We start from the raw sequence: 26,068 nt of genomic DNA, 5'->3' as shown, positions 1-26,068 counted from the left end.
TCTGGGTTTTTTTTTTTTTTTTTAAGACATTTATTTATTGGGTGCCTGGGTGGCTCATTTGTTTAGGCATCTACCTTCAGCTCAAGTCATGATCCCAGGGTTCTGGGATTGAGTACCACATTGGGCTCCCTGTTCATCAGAGTCTTATTCTCCCTCTGCCTTGTCCCTGGCTTGTGTTTTCTCTCTCTCTTTATCTGAAATAAATAAATAAAGTCTTTAAAAAGGAAAGCAGTATTTATTTGAGAGAAAGAGCACATGCACACAGGAATGGGGGAGAGCAAAGGGAGAGAATCTTCAAACAGATTCCCTGCTGATATGAATATTTTCTACTTTTATATTTTATACATAGACTTAAATGAGAGAAATGTGCAACAATTAGATGGAAAAAGGTGCTCATTGCATCCTTCCAAATGGCATAAATATTTAAAAAATATAATACTCAAACTAAATGTTTTGTTAAGTAAATTAATCTATGTCCATTTAATTAAATATTATTAATTTATTTTCAAACTGTGTGCCACGAGCTTCATGGGCTAAAGATTACAAGATTCAGATTTAGCCACATAGTTTTAAACAAGAGGCTTTTTTTTTAATATTATGTTAGAATTTTATATACAATTTTATCTTAAAAAAATGAGTTCCAGCTATAAAGAATTCAAAAATGTGACATACGTATATAACTGCATAAAAATCTCAAGATATGTATGTCTGTATAAAAATAATAATTATTTCTGAGTCTTCTTATAATGTTTGATTTCAAAAATTGTATTTCCAGAATTTATCTAGAAAACAAAGCTAAAGGAAAAACATAATATTAGCTATTAAACAGTAAAATCTTTAAAAGCAACACAGAAACAAATTGTGAATATTTTGCACTATTTTCCCTACCAAGTTTTATCACAGTTTCATTTAAATCAATTTACATTTGAATTTACAGCATAAACATATATTTATATTTTTCCAAACTTTCAAATCCCCCAGCTTCATTCACTCTTGATATTCAAATGATTTACCTTTGAAGTACCAATCATATCATCATGCTTGTAGATATCACCACTTCATTGCAATTGGCTTTGAATGTCTCCATCATTTCCACTAGTTTCATGAAATCCTGCATATTTAAAAAAAAATGTTTTATTTTCAGTTTGCAGAAATATGGATTTGTATTTGCATTTTTGCTTTTGAATGTTTTGAAGGGATGGAGAAACATCTTTCATGCCAATGGACTTCAAAAGAAAGCTGGGGTAGTGACTCTCATATCAGATAAATTAGATTTTAAGCCAAAGACTGTAGTCAGAGATAAAGAAGGACACTACATCATTCTTAAAAGGTCTATCCACCAAGAAATCTAACAATTGTATGTATTTATACCCCCAATATGGGAGCAGCCAACTACATAAGTCAACTGTTAATTAAATTAAAAAGTCATATTGATATGAATACATTAATAGTAGGGAATCTAAACATATCACTCTCAGTAGTAAACAAATCATCCAAGCAGAAAATCAATAAAGAAACAAGAGCTTTGAATGACACATTGGACCAGATGGATCTCATAGATATATATAGAACATTCCACCTTAAAACAACAGAATACTCATTCTTCTCCAGTGCTCATGGAACTTCCTTCAAAACAGACCATATACTGGGTCACAAATCAGGGCTCAACCAATACCAAAAGATTGAGATTATTCCCTCTATATTTTCAGACCACAATGCTTTGAAACTGGAACTCAACCACGAGAAAAATGTGGAAGGAATTCAAATCCTTGGAAGTTAAAGACTACCCTGCTTAAGAATGTTCGTATCAACCAGGAAATCAAAGAAGTACTTAAACAAATCATGGAAACTAATTAGAGTGAAGACACATCGGTCTAAAACCTATGGGATACAGCAAAGTCAGTCCTAAAGGGGAAATATACAGCCATCCAAGCATCCCTCAAAAAAATTGAAAAATCCAGAATACACCAGCTCTCTTTACACCTTAAAGAACTGGAAAATCAACAACAAATTAAGCCAACCCCACACAAAAAAGGGAAATAATCAAGATTAGCGGAGACATCAATGAAATAGAAACTAGAGATACAGTAGAACACATCAATGAAACTAGAAGCTGGTTTTTTGAAAGATTCTAAAATCCAATAATCAGCCACATTAGGCCAGAAAGACAGTCTGTGTAATGCCATAAATGTGGGATTCTGATCATAGGTAGCTGAAAAAATATTCTTAGTATTTCAAACCCATGATGTGTTTTGAAATCACTGCTCTGTTTAATATTATAGCATAATTATTGCTGTCATGTTGTAAAGTTAGTATTATCTTCAGGGGAAGAATTTAGAACAAAATTATGTAAATATAACTAGACAAACACTTTAAAAATTAAGCTTTACATAGAACTTGATGAACAGAAGAGCCATGTAAAGATGGTGTCCTTCATTGTAGGTAGCAAAGCTGATGAAAGAGTCACCATGAGAGCAGCTACCAGAAAAGATTTGGAAGTCACCTCATGTTTGTCAATGTTGGTTTCTGGGTTATATGGTCTTAATTCTATCATCCCATTAGTTTTCATTTGGTTTTAATATAAAGAACAGGAAGAGTCTAATAGTAGAGCTTTTAATCAATTTGTGGATTCTGTCCCAATCTGCTGATTCTAGTTTATACAGAAGCATCATTAACCTCAATTTATTTTAAAAGGAAAGATACTCATTTTAATTCCTACTTTCTGATATTATTCCAGTAAATATGGACAGCAGAGACTTGTTTCTTATTCTTATTCCATTTTTCTTTATCTTTATTTATTTATTTATTTATTTATTTTTGAAATAAAGCATTGAATGAGATGGGGGGTCTCATTTACCTTTGGTAAGTCTTTGATTATAAGCTACAAATTAGAATCCTACAGAAGAGGGTATTTTATTTAAGTTCCACCTTAATTAATAAATAATTGGTGTCCCCAACACAATAATACTTACTCCTTTGAGTAGCTGACTGAAGATATACTACCAATCCCTAAAGAGATAACGTGGGTGAGTAAATTAACACGGTAAATAATTTTTTACTTTCTTTTTCTAAGCCAAAGATTTAATTAACCTCTACCCTTTTTGTCCTCTGATGAATGGCTTGCCTCACCCTGAAGAGCTAGCATCTTCACTAAGCAGTGTCATCGTTTCTTCAGAGTTCCACTGGCCTCTATTACTCTTAGAGGTTAAATTATTCAGAATGATTGAAACACATTTTCAAAATAACTGAAAAGTTTTGACCTTATTATACAATAAGCATCTTACCAGAATTCAACAAATGTTAATATACTATAATGAACACTTTTCAAAATTATTTTGATAATGTGATTTGACATACAGAAAGTTGTAGGTGCAGCGGAATTCTGAGTTTTATGGACATGAACATAGTTCATTCTCTAGTGTAGGTTATGATTTCATTCTATGACCATAGAATTCGCTATATAACAAAATAATTCACAAACTGAAAATCCATGGTAACAAAAATCCTGTAGCCAAGATTTTAATGTTTATTATAATGAGATTTTGTCAATAATTATGACTGCCAATATCAGTTGCTGGAATTCACCAGTTAAATAACCTTCTTGCTTTATTTTTCTGAAAACAATGAATTTGTCCTTCATCTGTGAACAGTGAACCTGAAATCTCTGCTGTCATTTGGTCATAGCAATACAAGTACAAAAGCAATTAGTTTCCATCTTGCCAAGGATTATTTTTCTTCTTTGGTTAAAAATAAATAAAAATAAATTTGTTGCTTCCTTTTGTCTCAAAACAGAACAGTTTTTCAGCTTCTAAAGAGAATTTCAACGTATCTAGTCACAATATAAAGCTTACTGTTCTTCATTCTTAACTTCCATTTATACAATGACCCAGAACAGTTGTTATTCTTGAACAGCAGAAGAAGTTAGATACAGATGCTACTTTCAAAGAAATAATTTCTGAAGTCATGTAGGTAATAAGGGAGAGAGAGTGGGAGTGGCTTAGTAATGGGGAGAGATGAAATGGGGCGTGACTCTGATTTCTGAAAAAAACAAGCATGAATGTATTGAGTTTACTCTCCATAAATGCAGAATCCTTTATCAACTCAGAGAATTCGGTGTCAATGATTCTTATAAAGTTCCCAAATAAATAATGATGTAAGTATCAGAGCCTAAGTCATAAATTTAACTTAAGAGATCCTAAGGAAGTCAAATCAGTATGTATGTGGAAGATGGGGTGGGGGTGGTAGGAAGAGGTGATTAAGACTCATATGAAGGACTATGGAGAACAGTGTATATACAACCAGTATTATATTAAACTTAGTATTTTAACACATATGGTTATGAACTCTGTGAGATCCAGAAATATCCATTGATACTTCTTAATATTCTTAATGTAAAATATCTGCTTTTTAAAACACTTTTTTTTTCTTTTTCATGTTATGCTTATTAGAACCCTGTTTGATGTATAGGACAATCTAGCACATATAGCTGAAGTGTCATAGCTAAAAGTCCATCAAATCCTACTTTCTTACCAATTATTTTCCCTAATTTGTTTCAGGGGTTGGAAGAAGGTTAAGTCTGTATTATTTTTCTATCTCAATATAAAATTCTACTTTTGAGTCTTCTAAGGAAGTTCAAGTTCACACATTTAAAAAATTTTTCACAATACTTACCATTTTAATATTCAAATTCATGCTGCATCGCTGTGAGTTATAAAAATTTGTCTTAATGTGTTTTTATATATGACCAGAGAAATACAAATTATGTACTATTGGAGCTATGCATCCCTGTGATAACAGAACTGTGATAACAGTTCTAAGTAAGTTATATACCTATGCACAGCTCTGTATTTTCCACCTAAATAATACTGGAGAGTAAGAAGGGACCTCCACTACTTCTGGGTAACTGGTGAAACATATGTGCTCTCTGGCTGGATGACGTCCCAGGATGACAGAAGAAGGAGCTCTAATCTTCAAGGGCCCTGGATTCAGATGCTGTGTCTAAGAGGGCTATTTTCAGAGAGCTGAGAAAGGACCTAGAAAAAACATTCTGTTCTGTTGATGGAAATATCCTTATTTCTACATGTTTGTCAGTATTTCATCAGGAAAACATCAATGAAAGGGACATTAAGTAAAAGAAACTTTATACAACACTTAAAACAGAGACACAAAATATTATTGAACTACCAGGGGCCCTAACTTGCAAAAATCATCTGCTGATGGGAGTCCAGCTGCCTAAGGAGGGACTAGGATTCTGCTCTTTGCAATCTTCTGTTAACCTTAAAAATAGAACCATCAGTTATTGTACAAGCAAAAGTCGGTTTATTCACAAATAGCAGAAATTGAAGTCCATGTCATGCAAACTGTGGCAAAACCACAGGTAAATTCAACAAACAAGAAAGAGGAACATTATTTTATGTAGAATAGAAAGGATGTTGGGAGGGGTTGTTTTGAATGAAAGCCCATTGGAAAGAAGGAAGAGTTCAGGGTGATTATGGTTTTTCATTTAGTGAGTTGCAGCTGTACTTGATTTTTTACAGAAGATTCAATCTATTTCTTGTTTTGGGCCTGTAATTGATCATTTTTTCCTGTTCATAATTCTTCTGTTAAGGTCTGTAATTGATGATTCGTCCTGTATCTGGCACTGAGTGGTACAGCTCCCCTCTTCTAGACTCCACTCTAGTGAGGTTTCTATTTATTAATTTTCACAATTCCAATATTACTTTTTTCAAAGTTCCTGATGATTGACAAGCCTTTAAACTATTAGATATTAAGTATTTAGATCTTTACCTCTGCTCATTCCTCCATCCACTTGAAGTGAAACCTGAGATAAACTCTTTGAAGTTTTGCCCATAGGGAGATTTCCTGTCTTTCTGAGCAACTTCTGACTGGGGCAATAATGCAGCAGCAGTAAATCAATAAATTTTCTTCTTTTATCTTTAGATCTATAAAGAAGAGTCACTGAGAATTGATAAGTATAGATGGAGAGAGAGGCAACAATATAAAGAAGATATGCCATGAGAGGAGGCCATCTCCTCAAGAAAAAACTTGTTTCCAAACCCTCTCAAACCTGTCATAGATTCCACTTCCCCTTACCAATGAATGGCTACTTAGCACCTCTAACTTTATGGTTTTGTGGAATAGATATTACTCACTTCAGTTTTCATAGTCATATAGTGTTCCATGGATAGAGATTTAATTTTTACCAGCTACCAATATCAAGTCAAGAGCTGTTTCCTTTAAAAAAAAAAAAAAGTGTAAAAAGTCTGCTTTGGGCATGTCTATGGCCACATAGAACTTAGTGGTAGACTACCAATCTATTAAATTTTTAAGAGTGCCCATTGCTAAAAGGTACCATTAGCTTCCACTTCTATATCTTATATTAGCTGATAATGACTTTGCATTTAACTTTACAGTCATAATACAGATTTCCTTTTGAAAATAACATTAATAAAAATGTACATAGATTTAAAAAATAGAGATTGTGGTGGGAGGAGCAAGATGGCAGAGAAGTAGGAGACCTAAATTTTGTCTGGTCACAGGAATTCAGCTAGATGGTGATCAAACCATCTGAACACCTACAGCCTCAACAGGAGATCAAAGAAAAGAATAGAAGCAATTCAATGAACAGAAAAGTGACCACTCCGTGGAAGGTAGAAAAGGTGGAGAAGTGAATCCAAGATGATTATTAGGAAGATAGACCATGGGTGGAGGGAGCCTCTGTCAGCTGACCACCAGCAAGTGATAGACTAGCAGAGCACAAAATAAGAAATTTTGGAAGTCTGCTTCTCTGAGGGATGTCACTCCAATGGCTAAGCAGGGGTTGGAACAGTCAGTGGGACAGTGTGGTCTCTGGACCCTTGGGGTCACAGAAAGACCAGGGGTGTCTGAGCATGACAGAGTTCCCAAGTATCAGAGCAGGGAAGTGGTTGCAAAAATGGAACTGAGGAGTGGGCTGTCAGTTCAAGCAAGGTTGCTATAAACTGTGATCTGCAGCACCGTAGGGCCACTACTCTTCAAGGGACCCAATGAAAGGCAGATCCAGAGAGACTCCCTTTCCTCCCCCAGGGGGAGCAGCATGGGAGTGCACTAAATCTGCTGGGTTTGGAAACTCTAAATGGGTTGTGTACCAGAGATAACAACACTTGTCACAGGCCAGGTGAACACGGAGTGCACCCAGAGACCAGGGAGACAAGAATGATTGACTGCATTTCTTTGAGGACTCATAGAGAAGTGGGGTACTGAGTTTTTGGTTCCTTCAGGGCCAGAGATTGGGAAGCCACCATTTTCATTCTTATCCTCCAAAGTTGTATGGAAAGATTTCAGGGAAAAAAAAAGCTACTGAGAGCAAACCTGAGCAGATTACTTAGACTCGCCTCTGGCAAGGATGGTGCAATTCCACCTCGGGCAAGGACATTTAAGAAATACTGCAACAGCCCCTCCCCCAGAACATCAGCAAGAACATCCAGTCAAGACCAACTATACCATCATTGAGAACAGCAGAATTCCAGCACTGGGGGAATAGAGCACATAAAATATATGGCTTTTTCCCCATGATCCTTTAGTCTTTCAAAGTTGACTTTTAAAATTTTCTTTATTTTTTCTTTTTCTATGTTTTTAAATTATTCTTCTTTCCTTTTCAATCAACATCTTATCAATTTCTTTTTTAAACTCTTTTTAATTTTCATTTTTACACTCATATTCTCACCCTTCATTATATTTAATCTTGTTTTTTGTATATATGTATACGTTTTTCTTTCTGTAAAATTTTGGGATACAATTTCTTCTAACAGACCAAAATATACCCTAAATCTAGTGTATATTAGAGATGTGTAAACTACTAAAACTGAACAAGGAAGGTATAGAAAACCTGAACAAACCTATATACAGTAGGGAAATTGAAGCAGTAATCAAAAAAATCTGCCAAAAGAAGAGCCCAGGGCCAGATGACTTTGCAGGGGAATTCTACCAAACATTTAAAGAAAAACTAATACTTGTTGTTCCACAAAATGGAAATGGAAGGAAACCATGCAAACTAATTTTATGAGGCCAGCATTACCTTGATCCTAAAACCAGACAAAGACCCCATCAAAAAGAATTGCAAACCAATATCCCTGATGAACATGAACACAAAAATTCTCACCAAAATAATTGCCATAGGATCCAAAAGTACATTAAAAGGATTATTTGCCACAACCAAGTGGGATTTATCCCTGGGCTGCAATGTTGGTTCAATATCTGCTAATCAATGAATGTTATCCAATACATTAATAAAAGAAAGTAAAAGAACCATATGATGCTCTCAATAGATGTAGAAAAAACATTTGACAAACTACAGCATACTTTCTTGATCAAAACTCTTCACAGTGTAGGAATAGAGGGTATATACCTCAATATCATAAAAGCCATCAAGAAAAACCCACAATGAATATCATTCTCAATGGAAAAAAAAAAAAAAAAAAACTGAGAACTTTTCCCCTAAGATGAGGAACATGGCAGGAGTTGTCCACTATCGCCACTACTATTCAACATACTACTAGAAGTCCTAGCCTCAGCAATCAGGCAATAAAAAGATAGAGGGGGGGCGCCTGGGTGGCTCAGTGGGTTAAGCCACTGCCTTCAGCTCAGATCATGATCTCAGGGTCCTGGGATCAAGCCCCGCATCGGGCTCTCTGCTCAGCGAGGAGCCTGCTTCCTCCCTTCTCTCTCTGCCTGCCTCTATGCCTACTTGTGATCTGTCTGTCAAATAAATAAATAAAATCTTTAAAAAAAAAAGATAGAGGGTATCTGGATCATCAAAAAAGAAGTCAAACTCTCACTCTTTGACGATGATATATTTTATGTGGAAAAACCAAAGATCTCCCCCCCAAAACTGCTAGAACTCACACAGAAATACAGTAAAGTGTCAGTTGTGTTTCTATATACCAACAAGACAGAAGAAAGAGAAATTAAGGAGTCTATCCCATTTACAACTGCACCCCAAACCATAAGATATCTAAGAATAAATCTAGCCAAAGAGGCAAAGACTCTGTACTCAGAGAACTATATAATACTCATGAAAGAAATTGAGGAAGACAAAAAAATGGAAAAACGTTCCATGCTCATAGGTTGGAAGAACAAATATTGTGAAAATGTCTATGCTACCTAGAGCAATCTATACATTTAATGCAATCCTTATCAAAATAGCATCAATTTTTTTCAAAGAAATGGAACAAATAATTTTAAAATTTGTATGGAACCAGTGAAGACAACAAACAGCCAGAAGAATGTTGAAAAAGAAAACCAAAGCTGATGGCATCACAATTCCAGATTTCAAGCTTTATTACGAAGCTATGATCATCAAGACAGTATGGTACTGGTACAAAAACTGACACATAGATCAATGGAACAGAAGAGAGAGCCCAGAAATGGACCCTAACTCTTTGACAAAGCAGGAAAGAATGTCCAGTGGAAAAAAGACAGTCTCTTCAACAAATGATGTTGACAAAACTGGACAGCCACATGCAGAAGTATGTAACTGGACCATTTCCTTACACCACACACAAAAATAGCCTCAAAATGGATGAAATACTTCAATGTGAGACAGGAACCAATCAAAATCCTTGAGAAGAACACAAGAAGCAACCTCTTTGACCTCAGCCGCAGCAACTTCTTTCTAGAAACACTGCCGAAAGGAAGGGAAGCAAGGGCAAAAATGAACTTTTGGGACTTCATCAAGATAAAAAGCTTTTGCACAGCAAAGGAAAAGTCAACAAAACAAAACAAAACAAAAAGACAAAAGACAGAATGGGAGAAGATATTTGCAAATGACCTATCAGATAAAGATTTTGGACCTAATATCCAAAATCTATAAAGAAGTTATCAAACGCAACACCCAAAGAACAAATAATCTGATCAAGAAATGGGCAGAAGACATGAACAGACATTTCTGCAAAGAAGACATCCAAATGGCCAACATGCAGACAAAAAAGTGCTCAACATCACTAAGCTTCAGGAAAATACAAAGCAAAAATTCAATGAGATATCACCTCACACAAGGTCAGAATGGCAAAAATTGACAAGTCAGGAAATGACAGATGTTGGAAAGGATGTGGAGAAAGGGGAACCATCCTACACTGTTGGTGGGAATGTAAGCTGGTGCAGCCACTCTGGAAAACAGTATGGATATTCCTCGAAAAGTTGAAAATAGAACTACCCCATGACCCAGCAATTGCACTACTGGTTATTTACCCCAAAGATACAAATGCCGTGATCCAAAGGGGCATGTGCACCTCAATATTTATAGCAGCAATGTCCACAATAGCCAAACTATGAAAAGAACCTAGACATCCACCTACAGATGAATGGATGGATGGATAAAGAAGATGTGAGATACACACACACACACACACACACACAGACAGACACACACATACACACGGGAATATTATGCAGCCATCAAAAATGAGATCTTGCCATATGCAACAATGTGGATGGAACTAGAGGGTATTATGCTAAGTGAAATAAGTCAGTCAGAGAAAGACAATTATCATATGGTCTCACTAATATGAGGACTTTGAGAAGCAAGACAGAGGATCATAAGGGAAGGGAGGAATAATGAAAGAAGAGAAACCCAGAGAGGGAGAAAAACCATAAGAGACTCAATCTCAGGAAACAAATTAAGGGTTCCTGGAGTGGAGGAGGGTGGAAATGATGGGCTGGCTGAGTGATGGACAGTAGGGACGGAATGTGCTATAGTGAGCACCTTGAATTGTGTAAGACTGTTGAATCATAGACCTGTACCCCTGAAACAAATAATACATTATAGGTTAAGAAAAAATAAGTGAAAAATTAAATTGAACCAAGAAAAAAATAAAGAGATTGTAATAATCCTCTCAAATAATTCTCTCAAATATAACAAAAATATAACAAATATAACAATTTTTTAAAAGATTTTATTTATTTATTTGACAGAGAGCAAGAGATCACAAGTAGGCAGAGAAGCAGGCAGAGGGGGAGGGGGAGAGCAGGCTCCCAGCTGAGCAAAGAGCCTGATGCGGGGCTCAATCCCAGAAGCCTGGGATCATGACCTGAGCCGAAGGCAGACGCTTAATCCACCGAGCCACACAGGTGCCCCACAAATATAACAACTTTTTTTTTTTTTTTTCCAATTCATCCTCCTCCTCTGCCACTTGAACCAGTCAAATGAGGAAACCCTACAGGTTCTCGATGGCAACAAAGAAGATTATGCCCAAGGTCTCATGAGGCATCCATTTTGTGGTTGTAGAATTTACTCTGTACCTGCTCACTTTCAGGTTCTGCCCAATTGACTTAGGTAAAAGTGAGCAGCTTGGACATCAAGTCCATAAGTCCTGTGACATCCCAGGGAAGTAAGTCACCCATAAAGCATCTAAAATTCTTAGCAATAATATGCAGATATATCAATTTAGGTAAAACTATCTTGAGATTTATATTTGATTGCAGGCAACAAAACTGGGGCTTTTCTAAACAAATCTTGTATTTATTTCTAAACAAATCTTACTAACAGAAGTGAAACTCAGTCTCTCTTGACTTTGCATATTTAAAACTCTCTTCTCTCTCCATAGGAGCACATTTCCTTTCATCTCTATTCCAGCAACAATCAGTAGGTTTTTTAAGGTTAATAACAAAGAGTAGTGAGAATAGCATTTAATCCATGAGAAACATGGTACAGATTACAGGAAGCATTACAGTGGGCTTCTAAAATGATTGTATTAATTCTACTTTTTTTTTTTTTTTGGTGGGATACTTTTCCCAAAATCTTCACTGCTTTCTTTCTTCATTTTTTTTTTTTTCCCCCCAGACTCAGCTGCTGAAAGTAATGAACAGCAGCTGGGAGTTGAATTAAATGATTATTTCTAAAGGAAAGTCTACTTATTGAGTCTTAAAAACTAGAGGTATTCAGATTTTCTGGCAGAAGATGAAGAGTTAGACAGAATAAGTATCCTACTTAACAAAACAATGATCCTACCTCTATACTTTAGTGAAGCATATACCACAGTATGATTCAAAATACCGTGAACCTGTCAACAAGACGTGCATTTGGCCAGGTGAATTTTTTTTTCAATTCATACCTTCTCCTTCAGACATAGCACATGCTGATATATTCTTCAGTTTCACATTACTTTTCTTTATTCTTTACTTTAAGTAAATCCACAGCCAACTCTGACATTCGGATTTCATGAAATTTTGATGATGGCCAATGGGAGCATAAAAGATAAATTGTAAGAACCTGTCAAAATAAGACCAGTCATCTAAAGAATCCTCAGGTATTCTGGCAGAATAAATATAAATGTTAAGTCTTATTATCTGTATCTCTTTGGAGAGCTGAATAAAATTTTATAGAAAGAATATATACCAGGATGATCAAAATTCTTCATAAAACAGTATTTGTGATTAACATACTTACTTTACCTTAATATTTTTGACATGAAGCCATAGAGGGAAAACCAAAATCTTATACATTATATTAAGATAATATTTTTATATGTAACAAAGTTCTTTTGGTCAGAATTTTTAAATTTAAAGTGTATCATCCTATTCCAAAACAGATTTAAATACTGTGATGTTTATTTTAGAGGTATTTTAGAGATTTTAACATTGGGATAAAGGTATTAAGAAAAAGAAAAATAAAGACATGGGTCTGAAAATAAGAGTTGGGTCAGTTTGAACCTCATCAATAAGGGGACATTTTCAGGAACTTAAGTGGATCCTCAAAATTAGCCCAGAATTTAAGAATTCCTCAAATGAACAATGTACTAATAAATGAACGTTGGGATCATCTAATAGATATTTTGTATATTCTCCACTTGGGTGTTTGGCATAAGACAATTAAGTGAGAATGAATGCCATAATTAATATTTATTTATTTGTGGGGCACTGGGTGGCTCAGTCAGTTAAGCAGCTGCCTTTCACTCAGGTCATCATCCCAGCATCCTGGGATATAGCATCTGGCTCCCAGCTCATCAGGGAGCCTGCTTTTCCTTCTCCCTCTCCTTGCCACTCCCCTTGCTTGTGCGCACTCTCTCTCTCTCTCTCTGTCAAATAAATAAATAAAATCTTTAAAAAATATATATTTACTTACATGGCATGCTCTACCTAATTAGTGAACTATGTTGATATACTGGGGAATCTTGGACATTTCTGTGACAGGTGTGCAGTGCTTACAACCACAAAATTCACAATATAGTTATAATTTCAGACTTTAAGATTAAAAAAAAAAATAAGATAGCATACATCAGTTCCACATGGCATGTGCCCCAAGGAATGTTTGCCCACCATTAGTCAGAGTGAATTAGTCACTGATGAGCTGTGCTTTACTAAATCATGTAGCCATTCTTTTAACTAGAACTTAATGCTTTCCTCAGAGATTCTCTGAATGTTATTCCCAGACTTGATGTTATGTATCAGGTTCCTTGGTCATGAAGGAAGGGAGATTACTAACATGCTTGATATTTTGAGAATGGCTTATATAGGGTAAAGAATGACCTCTAATACCTATATAATCGCTTATGTAGAAGCATCTGAGATAAGCATAAATTTTCGACCATTGAGGTTACCCGAGAAAGACATTAATTCTGATGCACATTTATTCAAACACTGCAGGAATAGTAAGGACAATCAAAGACCGTATAATCTAGTTTTAGACCCATACAACTCTCAAACACTACCTATTTATTGAGGAGTGGACATGTTTCCTTATCACATATGATGTATTTAACTATGTATACAGTCAATATATTTTGAAATATTACTGTATGTGTCAGACATTGTGTTCTGTCCTGAAGATATCATCAAGAAGAGTAATTGTCCCCAAACATGGAGTGGTTTGAATTTCACTGTATGTGAAAATTTTTTTAATTGAATAGAATTGGCACACAATGTTCCATTAAGTTTCAGTTGTATACCATAGTGATTCGACAACTCCATACATTATGCTATGCTCACAAGTGTTAACTACCATCTGTCACCATACTACAGTATTGCAATACCATTGACTGTATTCCCTATTCTGTATTTTTTATCAGTGTGACTTATTCATTCCATAACTGGAAGCATGAATCTCCCACTCCACTTCACCCATTTTGCCCATCCCTCCTACACCACTCCCCTCTTGCAGTCATAAGTTTATTCTCTGTATTCATGGGTCTATTTCTTTGTTTGTTCATTTGTTTTTTAGATTCCATATGGTAATGATTGAGAAACAAAAACAAAAACTGTACAGGATTGTAATATCTCAGAATTTTGTATGGTTTGTACTTAGAAGAGAATAATCCAGCATCTACTTTTCCATGTGTACTCCCAGATAAGAAATATATATTATGTTTCCAAATGCCTGTTCTTTCATTAGAAGGAAATAAATATGCATGTATATGTGTATATTTCTGATTCATTCAGCAGAGCAATTATACTGGATCATATATTTTCTTTCTCTATTTTGTTTTTGCTTCCTTTCAGCATTCATAGTTTGGGAGAAAATCACTTACTACTTGGGAAGGATGCAAAGAAGAATAAAAAAAGATAAATAAATACAACCCAGTGATATACTTTGGTCTCGGATAAAACCAGGACCACCACGTCAGATATTACGGAAATTGTATACTATCTCCTCTATTTTCTTTTTTTTTTTTTTTTTTTTTTGCTTGTGGATCTTGGTTTTACTCACTGGAACTTGCCAATCTCTATATGTCAAAAAAAACAGAAAAAAAAAAAGTTACTGATAACACCTTTCTTTAAAGTCTTACTATTCCAAGTTGGAGAAAGGCTACTTATTAAAAAAAAAAAATGTGATATTCCAGAGTCTTAGACAACATATGTAAGTGAAATACTCAAAAATAAATTTAAGCAGTCAATTTTACATTCTCCCCTTGTTCGTTGACTAAGTAAAGTTGTCAGATGTGTATTGGAGAAATGTGGAGTGGTTTGCTGTTTGTTCGATTGTTTCTAGTTGTGCCTAAAACTCTTCTGAAGATTTGGTATCTTGTAGAGTTGCACTACATGGTTTGAAATTGCATGCTAAATATAAACCAAATTTGCAGATATAGTGGAGATATGCACATAAACTTGCACTAGTCCTTTGAACAATCTGCCATGTAGGCCTAATTATTTTCATATTACATATAGAGAAACTAAGGTTCAAATATATTAAGTGGTTTTTCCAAGTTCTTATAATAGAATGGTGCTTATGCATCCTTTTCTGTTTTGCTACATCTTCCTCAGTATTGCCCAAAGAGACCTAGGACCTAAAAAAAAAATTGCAAAGTCAGTGCTGTCTATAAGGTCAGGCAAATAAGATGCATGCAAAATGTTATATTCCATAATTTTAAGTTTTCTCAAAATGTTTATTCCCCATTAATCTAATTTATGATGATATTCTATATACAATTTCTTTTGTATTTATTTCAACTAATTCAAAATCCACGTAAACATTTGATTTAAGAGCAAACTATGCTGTTTTAGTCACTACAAATACATACTAGCTTGCTTACCTAATGAATTACTTCACCCTGAAATAGCCTTGATTCCCCACCACATATTATTTTACTACATTAGAAGAGATTAGCCAAGCTTTTGTTATAATTGCTTACAGTATTAACATGCAACTGATTAGCTATAAAAATTTCAAAAGATTATGTCTACAAAAAATATTTTGAAAAGGAGTTAGCAAGAAAGCACATGAAAATAACATAAGTAGAAAATTTTGCCATTCAGAGAAAATCATCTTGAAGTGAATAACTGTTGTGATTTCAGCAAGAATTAAAAAAATAACTAAAAAGATAAAATAAACATAGGATCATGATAAAGAGAAAAGTAATATGAAAAAAAAAGAAAAGTAATATGATTTCATTAATATAACTGGCTGAAAAAATTAAATTCATTATTTTCCTTATTGAGAATGGATTGTAAAGTTTTTTTTTTAGTAAATGATCAGTTAACAATGGTATTTATATTTACTTCCTAAACATGAAATATGTGATTCATTTTAGGAAGAAAGAACAATTTTTTTTTGTTTTAAGATAAACAAGATGTTTATGACAAATTAGTTACCTTGATAAGAAATAATACTGATATATAACATTTATTGTTCATCATCAAATACATATATATGACACATAAAAATAAGACAGCATCTTAGTCCTAGATAACATCAATATTATATACATGCATGTGTACATGGATATTGTCACCTTACTAAATAGTTTGCTATATAATCAGAAAAAGCTGACGGGAATCTGCTGGAGAATTTCCTCTTGCTCTGGTAAGACTGATCTTTTTGTGCTACACAAGCCTTCAACTGACTGGATGAGGCCCATCCACATTATGGACAGCACTTGGTTTTCTCCGAGTCCACTAATTCAAATGTTGAGAAGTCTTTGGAGGATAATTTAGTCCATCCTAATTTCTTTGCAGACAAAAAGCTGCTACTAAGGTAATTTGAAGCATTATTTTCTCTTTTTCTCAAAAGAAGTGACATTGATCAATGTTTGGTTTTTTTTTTTGTTTTGTTTTTTTTTAAGATTTTATTTATTTATTTGACAGACAGATCACAAGTAGGCAGAGAGGTAGGCAGAGAGAGAGAAGGGAGGAAGCAGGCTCCCTGCTGAGCAGAGAGCCCGATGTAGGGCTCGATCCCAGGACCCTGGGATCATGACCTGAGCCGAAGGCAGAGGCTTTAACCCACTGAGCCACCCAGGTGCACCTGATCAATGTTTGTTGAACCTTGTGTAGTTCCAGGCATTTTGCTGAGGGTTCCAATAAACAAAGCAACTCAAACTCATTACATTGATCCTAGAGTTGCATTTGTTGGGACCAGCCTTTTTAAAATAGTTGTTTCATTTTTTATATATTTAAACACCTTAGCAGGGCTTGATTATATCTTGAATATCACCTATTTATGTCTTTAATATATATTTTAATTTTTTAAAAGTTAATTTCATCAGAGAAAACCATCACAGAAACATCTAGATAAGGTTTGACCAAATATTTGAGCACTCTGTGGGCCAATTAAGTTGCCCAAAAACAAAACAAAAAACAAACAAAAAGCAAAAAACAAAAAAAAACCCAAAACAAAACAAAACAAAACAAAAAAAACAAAACAAAAAACCTAACCATCACAAGTATACACTTTGTCAATATGGTAGCCATATGCACTTTCTTAAGTGATACTAATCTCCAAATAAAAACAATAATAAGGCCATTCTTCTATCTGATATGATACAATGATCTTGCAAAGAACTGAAAACACTTCCCTGTAAGAGGAGGCAAAGTCCTTGGATGGTGTTCACTTTTCGTGATATAACTTAAATACTATGATATAAAGTCAATATATTTTATGCTGCATAATAAAGGGATAAGAAATCTCTCTCTCTCTCACACACACACACACACCCCACATACATATACAAGGAGGAAATAACTCATGACAATTAACAATCTGTATTTCTGTAACAGATTTGTTACAGAAATAATTGTAGCTGGTAATCATAACTTTCTTTTTCCAATACCATTCCATATTCCCTTCCTTTAAGAAAGCATCTCAGCTGCTCATGACTCTTTATTTGGTTGGGTGACCCAAACCTTCATTTCTGAAGCATCTGTGCCTTTAGTAGTCTAGCCTGGATTAAGTTGTTGCAGTTTTCCATTGATTTCAATCACAGAGCGTGGTAATGCTGAGAGATATCTCAGATCTCCTGTATTCTAGACATACTCTTCCTTAGCTCTATTGTGCAGTAGTAGCCTGATTTCTCTGGTAGTCAGGCTCTGTTCTACATGCCTGCATAATTACTACCTTCTTTGTTGATTCAGAGACACAAGAACCCTTAAGTATTTGGGTGCCAGTCTGAATTTTCAGTTCAGTGGAATTGTAGTGTGTCCTGGTGGAAGTGTTCTTCCTTTAGATCCACAGAGTATAAGGTTGCAAAGGTCAGGAAGCAAAATTTTTGGCAGTGTGTCACTAGGGATAATTGTGAATGGTGCTACTCTTATTACCAGTTCTTGATTCCTGAACCTGTGAATACGGGCTATGAGAGAAACAGCATCACATATCAGACAGTGATTTAGAACATTCTGGAGAACCCTACCATAGCCCTCAAGGTATTACCACCTATTTGGCATTGTGAGTCTTCAAAAGGCCTTTTGTGATACAAGAAATATATGTTTGACTTCTCTTCCCTTTTCCTGACACACAGTTCCTAAAACCCTCGGAAAGTGAAGTGATAAGTATCTTTTTGTATGCTAATGAGATGATTGTTGGCTGAGATTGCTGGGTAGATATAAGATGACTGGGTGCTAGAAGAACCAACCCTGTGGATAGAGGGGTGGAATTTTCAGGCCAATTCCCTGATCTTTGGGGATAACAGAGGGAGTGGAAATGGAGTTAATCACTGAGGACCCATGATTTAATCATTCATACTTACATAATAAAGTCTCCATAAAAAACCCTAACTAAAAGAGTTGAAAAAGCTTCTGAGTTGGTAAACCATCATGATGCTGGGAAGGTAATATGCCCAGAGAGGTTTGGAAGGTCCATGCCCCTTCCCACTTACTTTATCCTGTGCAACTCTTCCTTTAGGATATTCCTGGATTGTACTTTTATAATAGTAAATATGTAATTCGTCAAGAATCCATAACAAATATAAATGTGTAATGCCTAATATATGTGGACTAATTACAATTTCACATGCATAACTAGAGAATATAATGCCCTTCTATAAGCAATTGATAGAACAACTAGATAAAAAATAGTCATAAGAGATATGAGCCAACTCTCAGATATCCTGAATACATTGATAGTTCATATATTATAATATTCATATATTACTATGAACTATAATATGCATATTCTTTTTTGAGGCTCTATAATTTTACTAATTTAGACCATATATTGGGCCATAAAGCAAATTTTGATACATTTGTATGGGATTAAAATGTGCAGAGTATGTTTTTTTGACCACAAGAGACTGAAAATAGAAGTCAATAAAAATAAAAAATCTAGAAACCATGCAAATATTTGCATGGTTGCAGTGCTTCTAAACAATTTACAGGAAAGAATTAAATCATAAAGAAAATTGGAAAACAGGGGAAACTGAATTGAAAAAAAAAATCAACATACTAAGATTTGGAGATAGAAATATAGTCAAATGAAAATTTAAAAAATTATATATTAGAGAGGTAAGGAAAAGAGACATAGACTGCAGATAAGTCTTTGAAGTAGTTTCTCAATGAAAAGAACAAAAACTTTATAGATTTAGTGGAATATTTAATAGAGAGAGCTCAGTTGAAAATTGTAACTTCAGAACTGCTTTGGAAGATGACATGAGCCAAATAAATATTATTTAGAATTAAATGTTGGTAATTATTAACATTGATTTGCTATTTAGTATGTGCTAAATATTTTATGAAGATCACCTCATTTGATTATCACAAAAATAGTGAGTGGGTTTTATTTAATTCTTGTGAGGCAAGTGGAGGCATAAAAATATTAAATTATTTGTTCAATATGAAACTAGGTAAGTGATAGAGTTCATTTTGCAATTCAGAGAGCGAAACTCCAGAATCTAACTTCTCTTTGACACCACTGAGCCTCACACTAGTTACAAGTATCTTCTGATGCATCTTCCTTTAAAGATGAGGTTATACTAATTTTGCTTTATGAACCATGTAGAATCAGAGTCTAGAAAATAGGTTGGCTTTTATTCAGAATCTCTTCTAACCACCAATTCAGGCACCACATTGCTAAAATTCATAATTGATGTCTACTCTTCTACTTACCTTTTTTTTCTTTCATTTCTGATTATCAGAATACATAACAGCTCATCTAGTTTATGGCAATAGAAGAAATTCTTGTCTCTCATTGATCCTAGTTATGCCTCCTATATCTATAAATGCCAATTTAATTAATTTAATTAATTTAATTTAATTTAATTAATTTCTTTAATTTTGCTTTATTAATCCTTTAAACATTTGAAGACTCACTCTCCCAAACCAAAACATTTCTCTCAGAAATATATGCATACTATTTTTCCTCTTCTGTTTTGACTATTTTAAAACTAAATTTTATTTAACCACTTTTTTTTAGTGTCTTCTCTGAGACAATGATTCTGACAAATGCTGGGAAGACAGACTACTTTCTACAAAGCAGACCAGTCACTTTAATGATCTTGATTCAATGTACCTGTAGGTCTTTAAATGAAGACTCTAGCTTCCCTGCACCATTAGTTCTACACTCCATGAGAAAAATCTCTCTTGGAAGTGAATGAAAAACACAAAATAGGCTATTCAGACAATGTCAGGGGGAAAAAAAAAAAAAAAAAACAGACTTGTCTCCAGAGTTCTAAGTGTATTTTTTTCTATTTCTAACTTCCACAATGGGTATATATGCTGCACTGACAGTAAATTTTGACATATGAAGGTAATGTGAGCAGGGAAGTTATTTGAAATTGCACAGGAAAATGCCCATGAATAACAAATGCACTCTGAACATAGCACTCTGGGCTACACAATTACTGGCAGGTGAATATGCAATGTGCTTTACCTTCCATATATAATTAATAATTAATCTGCATGACCAGCCAGGCTTTTTTTTTCTTTCTTCTTCTTCTTCTTCTTCTTCTTCTTTTTTTTTTTTTTTAAACAATGCCTTGTAATTTTAACACATGTGGCCTTTGGGGCATTGGATTTTGTTGACATTGTTTCCTGAGTTGATTTGGGAAAAAAGTAAAATAAATATTCCAGTGCTACAGAAGCAAATATTAATATACTTACTAAAAAAGGATTACATTACAATTTTAATTCTAAGATGGGATAGGAAGGGTCTGTCTTTGAAAAAGTAATTAATGTCAATTTTAACATCGCACTAACAAGCATTGATTACTTTGCTGATTTAGAAATTATTAGTAATAGATTAATTTCATAGATTAAAAAGCAAAGGACAGAGCCAGATTTTTAGAGTACTAACACGCTGGTCATTAACCACCTTTCAAAAAATTCAAGATACAATTTATCAATCGCAAAATAAAAGAAAAACATTGTCTATCAGTTATAACTCAATGTAAATCTATTACCACATCTTTCATGATGATAATCCCATAGGCAGAAGTGAAAATCACACTCACGGACAGTTTTCTATTATAGAAAATGACTTCTTGAAAGGAAAATAACTAAATAATCTGAACAGCACTACTTCATTTTCAACAAAAAGGCTGAGCCAAATTGAATATGTGGTATTGATTACTTATTCAATGCCTAAAACTCATAAGTCTGCACATAAGTAAGTAGATGGCATGACTTGATGCCATCTCTGACTAATAAAAATAAGTTGTATTTGCTTAAAATCCTAAGACATATTCATTTGGTAAATTACAAGAGAAGCAAACTTGTGTCATGAAGTACTTCAAAAATTGCCTGTGTAAATTATTCATAAAAATTACTAAATGCTCTTTGGATGAATTAATCTACTTCTGAATGAGGATAATATCTCATCCTTACTGAAGCCATACAGATAGGAGTATCTTTGTTTTCTGAAACTGATGCATTATTATTCTGTCTAGTCTTTTGTAGATGAGAGAAGCAGATTGTACGAGTAGGTAGCACAACTTTTGAGGTGGGCTTACCCATAGAAATTTCATTTGATATGTATAAATAGTTTTAAATATAATAAATATGATATGATTTTGAATTCTTGCAATTTGAAATGCTTCTTTAAGTTTAAGGTATTTTCAGAATCTAAAAAGTCATATTAAAGAGGAAGGTTATTTGTGGATCTCTAACTCTTTGACAATGTGATAACCTATAACAGAATGTTTACTTCATTTCAGTGTTGTCACTAGTAGAAGACGAGACTCCCCTGGCCTAGAAGACACAGATTCACAAAGCTGGAAGTTAATGATTCGATTCCCAAAGTGCTTATGATTCCCATAATAATTATATATGAAATGTGTGACACACACTGTGCACACACACACAGTGTGCACAAACACATACACATCAATATTATATATGTTGAAAACAAATTGAGAAAGAAAAAATGTAAGTTAGATATGGAACAAAACATTTCATCCTGATAAAAGCTGAATTGGGTGCATGAAAGATATGTGTGGCCACAATAATCTAATAATGAAATAAACACATTCATTCATAGGCAGTACTTCATGAGTATAATTCTCCCACTGCAACCACAGGTCCCATCTATGTGGCTTATTGATGGAACTCTTGGTTTACTGCCTTTGGGAAGTATGATATTATAAGCAATTATGTAGGTGAACTATGGGTTTTAATTCCTTATGACATTAACTTAGATGTTTGAGTATTGGAATGTTAACACATAATGTCAAGTAAATAGAATATTTTGACTGAGATTTCAATGGTTACTTCATAATTTGAAAGGATTATTAAAATTAAAGTTTGGGACATCCATAACTACTGCCATAGTATTATTGGAATATAGCCCTGATATGATTTTACCTCATTGTATAACTTGTAAATTGCTATTTTTGACAATGTAGTATGGGAGATGGAATAATAGTAAGTTACTATCCTGGAGTATTACAAGATCTTGGAGTGGAAATATTGATATCATATTCAAAAGCACTTCTTGACCTTCTGTGGCCCAAGTGAAAATGCACACCAGTATCTTAGAAGTACAGAGGATACTGCTTTTGCAGTTGCCTCATAAAGGCCAGAGCAGTAACTGGATATCCTGATATAATCTCATTCTCCCCTACAAGGACAAGATACACCTTGAGCAAATAGAGACCTGTTGACTAAGCCCAATGATATGATGGTGTGGGGCAAGGGAGGAGAGCTGAGTATTAGGACAAATTTCCATTTCTATGGCCTAATGTTTCCATGTGGTGGTACTTCTGAAAGAATAATAAATATTCCCAACCTTTCTTCTTACTTCTTTGTGATGATTTAGGTCAAAAATAAAACAACAACAAAACTGCAAAAGAAAATAAAATAGCCACCTTCACTTGTGTGGCTGAGCAAATTTGAGGCTTTAGTTTTGAACACCCAGCCTAAAGGACATATATAGCCTGAAGTATTCTCCAGGAATACTGAAAGCTAAATAGAGTTCTAAAGAATTTGATATATATTTCATATACATTATTTTTATATAAATGTTTCTACATTATTTTATAAAAGTATCTGGAAAGTGCTTATATTATGATGATAATTAAATCATTAGAAAGTTCATCAGATTTTTTCTATGATCTAATTTGGCAGAATATGAGAGCTTCATTAAGTCAAAAAATATTCCTTAATGATTTACTGTTTGTAGTATCTGAACACAGCAATAAAATGGAGTAAAAGTCAAAATACTGTCTCTAACATACTTCTATTATGAAAATATTATTTCAAAAATTTAAGGTGGTAATAATTGTTATTAAGATAAATAAACCTAGAAATTGAATTTGAAAGTAAGATAGCATGGTTTATATTTTGGATAGTGGTACTATATAGGCTATACATAGGCTGGCATGTGAGCCAAGGATAAAGGAAGTAAAAGGATAATGTATTTGATGGGGAAATAAAGCTTCTAGATGCAGGAAACTGGATGTGTGAAGAACATGAGATGATAGTAGACTTAGAGTGTTTGAGGGATAGGATTGAGGCCATTGTGTTTGGGATGAAATGAATGAGGCCGAGAGTGGTGGAGAGGAAGGAGGGCAGAGTACCACAATGTTCATCACATGAGACTTTTAGATCACATTAATAGGTTCAGATTTTATTGGAGTGAAATAGAAAGGTGTCACAAGGTTTGGGGGAGAACGATGTGATATTAGTTATTTTAAAAGAATCATTCCAGCTCTTGTGTAACTACCAGTCCTCAGGTTGACTGGAATTCAGGTATTAAAACTGATTAAAAAGTTACTTCTATAGTTCAGGAGAACAATATGGGAGGTTTGGAAAAGGGTGGGAGTTTTGATTATAATAAGGAGGTATCATATTCTGGATGCATTTCAGAAGCAGCATTTTGAGGGGTTCCTGGGTGGCTCAGGCATTAAACACCTGCCTTTAACTCAGGTCATGATCCCAGGGTCCTGGGATTGGTTCCTGGGATCGAACCCCACATTGGGCTCCCTCTCGGTGGGAAGCCTGCTTCTCCCTCTCCCTCTCCCCTTGCTTGTGTTCCCCCTCTTGTGGTGTCTCTCTCTGTCAAATAAGTAAATAAAATATTTTTTAAAAAGTAGTAGCATTTTGAAACACATTTGCTATTGGATTAGATGTGAAGTATAAAATAAATGTATTAAATTTAACTCTAATGTTTGGACCAAAGATTGGAAGATTGGAAGGAGGTCTTTAAAGGAGGAGAGATATTCATGAGGTCAGTTTTGACATGTTAAGTTTGAGCTGTCTATTTAATGTCAATTCAATTCATAGTTATAGAGTAGATGAGGGGATGTAAAATGTGTCAGGAAAGAAACCACACTGAGAGGTACAAGTTTGAGTGTATTTATCATACAAGTATAGCTAAAGATGAAATTTTCTAGCGTGGTAACCAGCCTCTAATGATTCCTTCTTCATGCTGTTCATACCCTCATATAGACTTCCACACTGTACCTTGATTAGCCTGTGTGACCAATAGCATAAGATAAAAATTATTTTTTTGTCATTTCCAATATTAACATAAAAAGCAATATGCCCACTGCCTTAGTCACTTTCTCTGTCTTGGATCATTTTGTCTGGGGAAAACCAGTGGCCATGTCCTAAGGACACTTTCTATAGAGTCTCATGTAATAAAGAATTGAAGGCTTTTACCAAAAGACATTTGAATGAATGGATTCTCCTATCCCCTCACACTTTCAGAAAATTAAAGACCTGGCCAATATCTATACTGTAATCTCATGAGAGACCTGAACTAGAATCACCAGATAAGCCACACTTGCATTTCCGACTCGAAGAAATAATAAAGAAATACGTCACTTATTTCATGGCACTAAACATTTAGGGTAATTATTTCTTTTAATAATACCATTATTTACTTAATTAATTTCTATTGGAATATATTGAATGCAATTCTTAACACAGTAACAGAACACTAATACAGGGTACCTTGAATTGGAAGCTGGTGTAACAAAAACCTAAATTGTGAGAGAGACTTTGGAATCAAGCAGTGGTAGGGGCCAAAAGGAATATGAGAAGTACATTAGAAAAAGAATAAATTGCCTTGAACAGACTGTTATTAGAAATCTGAACTTAGAGGCAGTTGCCAGTGAGTAATTAAAGGGAAGAGAGGAACATTTATTTTGAAACTGAAGGAAGAGGGATCCTTATTATGTAGTGGCAAAAGTTCAGCAAGATATTTATCAATAGTTATACAGAAAATGCACCTTAAGAACTGAATGATTTTGCTAAGAAAAATTTCAGCTAGGATGTGGATGTTGAAGATGTCATCTAATGTCTTCTCATTGTTTATAATAAAATACAGGAGGGGAGAATTACACTAAAGAAAGGTACAGAGACATAAAGGAATCTTAGGGCATCGCCAGTAAAACAAAGACAAAACTGAGTGTGTGATTTAATTTTTTAAATTTTTTAAACAATTTTTAATTTTTTTTGAGTGTGTGATTTTAAAATCATTTGTTAAATTATCAGAAACTATGAGGAATAAATGTATATTTGTGTTGCTAAATGTTGTAGGTATCTAAGTATACAGTTTAGTCACACATAAACACACACACACACACAAACACACCAAAAGTCCTCTAAAATATTTATGACAGTGTTCTTCAAAGAACACTCATTTGATTCTCTCAATCAAATAAGACAGTTTCTAAGAAACTTGAGAGGATTAAGATGGTGTCATAGAACGCCCCTGACTTTCCCTTCTCCCCAAAACACACCAAATAATAGTTACATATTAATCAATCCTTTCTGAGAGAAATTCAGAAAGTAGTTCAGCGATTTCTACACAGAGGGTAACTCTGAAAATACCCACACAGAAATGAGTAGGAAAGAGTGATGCAATCTTGCTAAAACCCCACTCTTGGCAAAGAGTCTTGAAATTGGGAAGGAACAACCAACTCCCAGCTTCTCCCTGATTGCACCATGC

This window comes from Martes martes, assembly GCF_963455335.1.
Source record: "Martes martes genome assembly, chromosome: 2".
NCBI lineage: Eukaryota > Metazoa > Chordata > Mammalia > Carnivora > Mustelidae > Martes > Martes martes.
Note: the sequence above shows the minus strand (reverse complement) of the source record.